The following is a 9,191-nucleotide window of genomic DNA, read 5'->3' as shown; positions in this document are numbered from 1 at the left end:
GTTTAAAAACTTAATAACGCTAAATCAGTCTGGCTTCAAAATACATTTAGAGGGTATTACATACCCAGTAGTCTTTATTTCAGAAACTCAGTCTTTCTCTCTGGGAGTTATAAAAGTCTCTAGCCCTACAAAATAAATACAAACACAGCTAGAGCAGCAGGTGGATCTCAAAGGTGGCACTATATTCCAATTCCACGTTGGGCCTTTAATGACAACTTGCACCGTGGAAGTGAATGGATGCACAATTTATCACCTATATTCCCTCACCCTGTAGGAATAAAGGGACCAAGCGTGTAGACTAATGAACTGCAAACTCTCCTCTAGGCTTCCTTTTGTAATGATGGAGCTACTCAGGAATTTTCTTCCTTCTTTTTTTGTAATTTGTTCCTTAAGAAAAAACAATTCTCCTTAGCTCTGCTCATTACTGCTTGGCTGTGGTGACCATTAGGAAATGAAAATAGCTGCACATATTGTGCAAAGCGAAGGCCTGCAGGCTGAAGGTCTGAGTAAAGAATTTAATCTCTAAATATAATTTAAGTGCTTATAAGCCGCTGTGATTTAACATAAAGAAATGGCATGATAGGCTAGTTTACAAGGCCCCTAAATTGCTAATGGAACCACTGTTTTCTGTAGAATTGCACAGAGTTTGAAATCAAATGTAAAAAAACAACTTCAGTGTGCATTTCCTTGTGAGTTATGTGTAAAAGATTTTCTGTGTTGGAACCTGTGCTGGAAGCATGATTGATATCACCCCCACATGGGTGATATCAATCATATCTTTAGAAACTGAAAGTTTCATAGTCTACATCATCCGGTACGAGACAAACAAAACGCTTTACTACTGGCTTTTCCCCCATTCTGTCGTCTAAAGTGCTGCACTTTTAGAAGAGCTAAAGGGGAAATGACGACACATTCTCGGGCAAGTAGCTATTACTTCGTAAAGTTATTAGTTTAAATGGTCAGCGCATTCATTTTGTAAATCATTATGTACTTAATGTTTCTAATATTCATTATAAACTAACACATAACAAAACAGTTTGGAAATGACCAGTTTGGCAGAATATTTTCCTGACCAAACCAATTTCAGTAGGATTTCCTGAGAGCTCAATAATGTCAGTCCTTCTGCAACATATATGTAAACTTAGCTAATGCCTCCATCACACAAGTCTAAAGACCAGTCAGCAACTCCTGGCTGTTGCATTCATTTTATTGTCAGCAACAGACAGCAACCTCCAATGACCACACTCCAAACACTGCAGGAATGCACAGCAGCCCACTGGCAACTTCTGGTTGCCAGTGGGCTGCTGAGCAATCTCTAGGGCATTGTGACTGAGGCCTTAGCTCAATTTAGATATATGTTGCAGAAAGACTGATATTGTTGAGCTGTCAGAAAAAGAAATAGCCAGAAAAAGACAGGTACTTAGGTAAAAGTGCTACATTGTTAATGACTTTAACTTTATACTCGTAACACAGACAGAGATTGAGTTACTCCTTTGTCACACACCAGGGCTTTTTATTAGCGCTATATAGTTCCGATAGAAAGACTTTAGACAATTCAGCATACTGTTAGAGTGAAGGCTTATATTAAAATAAAGTTTCCTTCATTAGAGTTAACACTGTGACAGCAGTGAGCAGAATCTGTTCTTGTCAAGATTTGTGCAGAACCTTGTTCTGGGCAGTGTTAAGGAAACATGGCACACAATCACAAAGTCTCATGGCACTCATACAGCATCAGTTCACTCACTCCAAACACAAATGTGGTGGCAAGCTCGATGTATTTGGCAGAGACCAATGTCCAGTGGTTACTGGATGAATGGCCCACAATATTGCACTGAGTGAGCGCACTCCCACATCGAGGCTGGACTGCTGTTTAAATCAAGCGGGCGGTCACACTCGATGTGTACATCACCACTGAGGCATGGTGAGCAATGAGACGCCTGTACTAGGCCCCTGCCGGCCCATTGCAGGGCTGGACTGCTGAGGCCCCTGGGCTGCCTAATCAAATCTGAAACCATCACATTCACTATGCTCTCAGGCAGAGATGCATGCAAGAAAAAAAGAAAAAAAAACATCTACATCACCAATCATCCCCCCTCCCCCACACATCTTAAATACCACCATTAGGAAGGCACTATAAAGGAATATGTAAGTAATGGTATAGCATTTCATTTTTTTCTAGTTTTCCCAGCAAAGGTCAGTTTGAAGTTAGACAGAGGTTTAAGACGTCAGCACAGCTTGTGCAAAACTCCTTGTGATCCTCACTACGGTGTGTGTATCATCAACCATATGCAGCTGATAACTACAATCTACCCTCAATCTCTAACTTTCCAGACCTATGAAATTGATGTGTTTATTTAGCGTGTCCAAGCCAAGGCAGAGCAGTAATAGCCTTGTCTAGGGGGTGAAGATGGAATCCCGTCGCTTCACCATCAATGTAAGATAATGGTTTCCTTTGATGGAGATTTGGGCCATCTAAACATAATTAGGCAAGCGTGAACAATGATCTCCATGAAGTGCAGAGTACTAATTAAAACAGTTCAGCATTACAGCATTTCAAAACATGACAATAAAAATAACAAGAGGACCCAAATGGATTGCACACTGTGCCAGTAGTTCCAAGGAAAAAAAAAAAAGGACTGTCTCAGAAATTCAAAGGGCATTGAATTCACTCTAATGGAAACAGAGCTAAGGAGAAAAAATATAATTACACAAAATATATGTGTTTTAAATGAATCACTTCTAACTATTTACCCTTTATCTCAGGTTGCCCTCACTAACCGCATGTGTAAAATGAAAACTAATTATAAAATTCACTCACAAAGATCAGCTTTGAGCAAGAATGAGAAAAGTTATTAACATTATTCACTTAAAGCCATGAAGTTATGGGAAAAATGTATCAAATGTTGGATATAAAAACTTGTTTACAGTTACTATGAAAGACCTTCTTTATAAAGCACACACATTTTTAGGTTAAAATCCTGCGTCTTACTCACAGTTCTGACCTTGCGTGTTCTCCTAATTAACATGTCTCATGTGTTCAGTGAAGCAGCATTACTACAGTAAAAACTAAGTACCTGCAGTCCATTAATGGTTGCTGTCTAAAACCATTTAAAGCTCAAAAGATCAGAAAAATAACAAAGGTTTTCAAGTGTGTGCAACTGTGTGTAATTCAAATAGCCAGTCTCTTAAGAGGCACATTGATTCCTAAATGAATGCAAGGCTAGAGAAAAATGGATTTTTTCCTTAAGATGTGACTTTATATCTCTTCTTTAAATCCCTGCAGCACAGTGTGCATTTGATTACACACCGAGAAGGAGGAAATCTTTGCATCTTTATAAAATATTCATTGGAGTGGATGGGTGAGGCAAGGCTCTGTAGATGGTTGCTTGGTGATGGAGGAAAAGAAACTGAATTTGGTGTCTTCTGCGTAAATCAAACAAGTAGGTCAGGGATTTAATGCTAAAACTTCCCCCCCAAAAAAAGAAATCCATTGTGAGTTTGCGTACTTATCAAAGATATTTTCCAGAGTATTTAATTAAGCGCTCAGTTTTTTAGTCTTTAATAAATGGTGCGCATCTAGTAAATGAGTTGATCAAGTGATTTACTGTTGTGAGATGGCTTTTGTTACAGCATCTTTCATCCGTTTTGTACGGACAAAAGATTGATTTAAGATGTGATCGTGATTCAATTATAGCTGAATCCTTTATTACCCACTTGGCAGTCTCTGCTCTGTGGTTCCACTGCTGGTTGTGGCCTTCTTTGTAATTTTAAATTTTATATCCATGTGTTGATATTCCTGTGAAAACACAAATTCCCAATTACATCAGCTATCCATTTAATGTATGTCCTCAAAGTGTGTGTAATTCTTAACTTCCCTAACCTGATTTGCGTAATTGTAATTAATTCCTGTTGAGCCAGCACCAAACAAGTATGTGCAGCACTAAATTGGGCTCAGTGCAGTGTTAATCTTATAATTGTGGCACAAATAGACACACACACACACACGTACACACACTCACACAAAGATGACTAATGACTTTTTAAAGCCCGGCAAATAGCTTTTGAATTCTCAGGAGTGCGTACAGTTATTGTTTCACTCTTTACTGACACGGATGTGCATTTGTTTAATGTCTCAGATTGAAAGATTGAAAAGTTTACTGCTAAAAATAAGTAGCTGTGGTTCCACTGTCGTGCATGTCAGACTTTCAAAACAAAGGTGTAGTTCCAATTCAGCAGGATGACTGCACTGCCAGACTCACTTTTATGTTCTTACTTTAAGAAAAAGGTCACTTTTAGTTAACATGTATTTGTTAAATTAACTGCCTTGTAATGTTTTCAGTGCCGATGGCATTTCCTTATATGAAAGTGAAGAACTACATTTACATCAAGACACAAACTACCTATATCAGTGACTTAATGACAATCATTAATTAATTAGAAATGAGAAATATTAGAAGTGCCAATACCAGCGTTACACTAATGCTGAACTCTTTTGAGGTGAAGCAGGCAGTGACTGAAAATGTGAACCCAGCCATACTTGGCCTTTTCAGAAAGCCAGAAGGTGTCACTGTTCATGCAATACTTCCACACTAAATGGACAGATGAAAGCACATCAGTGGTTTGCAAAAGCTGCTTGTGTTAGATTGGGGTTAAGGTAACAACAATTAATGTATTATGGACATTCATTTGAATGAATGAATTTAATATTTAGTTAGTTACAGTGGCACAAATTCATATTTTCCAACACCTTAAACATCATTCAGCACTTACTAATGACATTAGAGTACACTAGTTAGGTTACTACTGTAATAAAAGATGCACTGTACCTGCCAGCACAGTTAAAAACAATTGAGTTGCTTCTTCATTACTTCATGAGATTAGATCTAATTTGACTAAAAAGCAACTCTGAGCAACAAAACACGTGAAAGAAAAGAAGCAGGATAATAAGAGCAGACAGAGTAGAAAAAGACAGGTATGGCACAGACACACACACCCACCCACCCATCCACACACACACACACACACTCACAGACAGATTGAGTGGAGGGGCTTGTCAAAGAAGTAATACCCCTTGCTTGGTATCTTCAAAACTGACTGGATGACAAACATGTCTGTCAGTGCTGTGCCAATATAGTTTAGGGCCTCTCGTGATGGGGCACACACCCAATGACAGAAGCAGGTCATTTCCGCTCGCTAGCATCATAAATCCACCGTCTGGCCCCTGTCCGGCTGCTGATGCTGCAGAACACCACACACAGTGGACCTGTCGGAGCACCGTGAGCTACTGCGCTGTCCCCATGGCACACAAAAATACACACACATACACAACAAAAACTCGCTAAGAAGCGGTGGCCAACACACTGTCCCATCTACTCTTGTATGGCATCTTAGGTGAGTAAAGAAAGAAAAATATAAGTGTATCTTTTTGTTATAGCTTACAGAGCATCTTTGAGGATTTTTTTTCTCCCTTGTCAAGGAAGAAAGCAAAGCTGCTACACTGTGGTTCACCTGTCCTTTGTGTGGACCCTGACAGTTCATATTCTTGTCTGCAGTAAAGACTGCACTTAATATACAGAGGCATTGCAAGAATACAGTGCGAGCACGTCAGCTGGGAGATGAGGGATACTGCGCCTAATATATTCATGTTTGCTTAAATCAGGCTCAAGGTTAAAACAACATCTATTTTTCTTGGCGTCACATCTCTTTGGCAGAACACAGAGTTTCGATGTGCCAAACATGACACCTCCACTCACTAATACAAGAGAAATAAAGGATGAATGATAAATAAGTCTGCGTTTTCACAACCTTCCACTATATACCCCACCCTCGTTTTCTTTTCAGCTCCTAGACAGAAATGCAAATAGGTCATCGAGCTTCATCCCCTATTGCCCTAACGTGCAATGACAGTCCTTAAATTCACATTTGAAGCAGGAAGCTGAAAAAAAAAGAAGAAAAGAAATATGGGAAACTTTCCTATTTAGCTTGAAGAGGTAGTAATATTTCCCTTTGTAAGGCTGAGGATCAAAATATGTGCTTTAGGGAAATCATGACCGCTTTCAGGAAGCCATGACCGAGGTTGAGTGGAATGCTAAATGCCATACATCCTCAAGGTTATCTCTGAAGACAGAGCCCTTTTGGAATCTGCTTCTGCTTTATTTTCTTGAATGCATGCATCAAGTCGGCTGAAAAGAAAAAGATGAAGGTGACTCCTGGAACGAGTCAAACGCTCTCTCTTTGTGCACCCTGCCTGGCGGTTGTAGGGTGTACACCTTGCTGTGTTTGCAATGAATGGTTGCAATTCAGGAAGCCAGCTCCCAGTCGCTCTCTGTGCATTTCTGTCTGCGAACTGGGATTAGGCAGAGGTACAGTAAGCCAGGGGCTAATACAAAGCATTTAAATGTGAAAAGTGTCATTTCCATCCCCAAGTCCCTGAATATTGAAATTAGGTCATCAGTGCAGTAGAGGCCAATTTTCACCCTCATATATCATGGCTGCCCCTGCACCCAAGGTCTCATTACACCATACATGGTCAATAAGCCATTAACATGCAGCAGACAATGTGTAATGTTCATACAAAGACAATGTATCTACTGTACAGTAAGACTAGTGAATCACTGTTTGTGCCGTAAAATAACTGAAGGGAGGGGAAATAAAATACATTTAAGATACGGAGAGATAGAACTAGCGAGCATCTTTTGAAGTATTTTGGAGGGTTTGGATGCTATTGGTCGTTCGGCATGGGAGAAGCTTTTTGTATGCAGTCCTTTTTTTTCCCCCAACATCAGTTTGCCAGAGTGATATTCATTTGTTGGAAGCTGTGCTGCATAAACAAACAACGCCCAAGGCTACCACTGGCTGGTTAAACAACCAGGGGCTGTTTTCTCTTTTCTCTACCATAGCACATTGTAAATTCCTTGTTGGACCACAACACGCTCATCTATGTTTATTTAACAAATAGCCGACATGTACTGACAATTTCACCTCGGAATATTTACGCCTTGCATCTCAAAAACCACCTTGTTTACAGTTTCTGTTCCGGGTTTGAGTAATTAATTAATTGAAGACGGTTACCACAAAAATAACAGCTCGCCATGACAGCAGAATTGTTTTAGGAATGATCGAACGGTCTGCACCGCACACCCTCCCCAAGTTGCAATGATACAAACATTCTTTCGTTTGTCGGCATCCCTACATTTCTTCTTGCCATTACCCTGCAATAAACCGAGAGCATCAACATTCTTCTAACTAACCAAAGGCAGATTGAAGCTCCTGGCTGCCACTGCTGTAACAAATGGGGCAAATCATTGTCACAACCCATGTTTCTTTCTCCTTTAACGTGGTTACATGACTGTGCTGGGACATTTATGGACTGCCTGATCCAGTGCTGGCAGATTAAAGCAAAATCAACCCAAACCAGTTTAAACCTCTTCCCTGACGAGTCTCGCTGCATATTGTACAGCAAAAAACAAACATTTTATTAACAATAAAACATTGTTTTATTTCATTTTCTCGCTCTGATTCAATCTATTTCCCTCGACGTTTTTTTCAGGAGTACCTTCTTCCTGCTTGTGAAAATGGGGTTTGTATTGATGAGCTGGGCCCAATATTGATTTCCCATCATTCCTGGTGTGGACATTTTCTGGTCTATTATACTACAGTCGCAGCATATTCCCCTAGCAGCCGTAAAGTGGATATATGGGCAACCTGACCTTGGCAATATGGAGATAATGAAATATCCTTAATGACCCTTCCTGAAAGATTTTACAGGCTGGACTATAGACTGCCAACCCATGTACAATAATAGTTAGCAGAGGAGGATTTTAGAGGCCCAACTAAATCTAGAGCTCACTACACATATTAGTAGGCGTGTTGACTTGTTTATTTTACTAGGTTAATGTAACCATTAGGAGCACACATTTATATGATAGTAGCTAATATGAATGAAAGGTTTATATTCAAGGGCATTGTCAGCCATTACTCTATGACTCCCAGCATCATGGAGGGAAAAAAGGAAAACAGTATGTGTACAAATGATACAGATCTCTCTCTCTATATATATATATATATAAAAATATAAATATTTGGACAGTGACACTTTTTGATCATTCTGATTTTAAGCCACCAAACAATAGAGATGACTGAATTTAACTCTAGGGGGTTTAACAATAATGAATCACACCACTATTTATTATTATATCATAATAAGAAGAAAATACTTCAACCTTGAGCATATTTCTTTACTCGTACCCTATTGATAATTGGAAAAAGAGTATGAAGGAAACGATTTAATTCTTTAGTGCTCACAAGAGCAAAGTGGGAGGGTGTGCTAAAACAATGTGCTCCTAATAATTTCCTCGAATTGTGTGAAACTGTAGCCAAAGACAGAAAGAAGAAAGGAAATGAATGCCTGAACTCAAGTAGTACTGTAGGTATTTAGGTGTCAGAGTTGGTTTGGCATCAGCAGGTAAAAAAGGGAGATCATTATTCACATGTCATGCTGACAGTTGTTTCAGAGATTCGTGCCGATAGCAGCTGATAATCATCCCCAGAGCGAAGCAACAATGAACTTGCCCTACCACTCCACTGTCTTCTGAACACTTCAAACATGCTCCACTTCAAACACAAAAGCAGCCATCTCCTTTGATGTCATTGTCAAAAAATGAGTTTTGTTCCATCGCATTTAAACTCCACCCCCTCCGCTGAAACCTTGACGGAGACGTGCGAGAAACAGATTTTGAACATGAAAAGAGCAGCTGTGTTGACTGATACAGCCCTCTATCCTCGGGCTGCCATACTTCTCCCTTTGCCTCACCAGAATAGGAAATAGTAAGAGCTGGGGAGTACATAACCTTTAAGGTTTTAGACGCCGCTGCTCGCGTTAATGTGATGTTTACAGAATATATGGCGCAGAATGTGTAATTATTTATAATTTCCTCTCCAGTTAAGTGACGACTACAACAATCCACGGAAGGCCAAGTAGTAGCAGAAATATCTAGTATTACATCTGCAGTTAGCTCTTTGTACAGCTCCTTTACTAAACGGGACCTGGTTGCAGAGGCAGCTGGCAGAGTATGTCTGCCCCTGATGAAATCGCACTACAGACACGGCTGCTTCATAATGACTATAATCACAGCAGATAAGCAACTAGTGCATGGGAAGGGTGGAGATCAGAGGGTGAAAGAAATAGAAGG

Source organism: Pundamilia nyererei, unplaced genomic scaffold, assembly GCF_000239375.1.
Source record: "Pundamilia nyererei isolate P.nyererei 1_Seehausen unplaced genomic scaffold, PunNye1.0 scaffold00033, whole genome shotgun sequence".
In the NCBI taxonomy this organism is placed as follows: Eukaryota; Metazoa; Chordata; class Actinopteri; order Cichliformes; family Cichlidae; genus Pundamilia; species Pundamilia nyererei.
Note: the sequence above shows the minus strand (reverse complement) of the source record.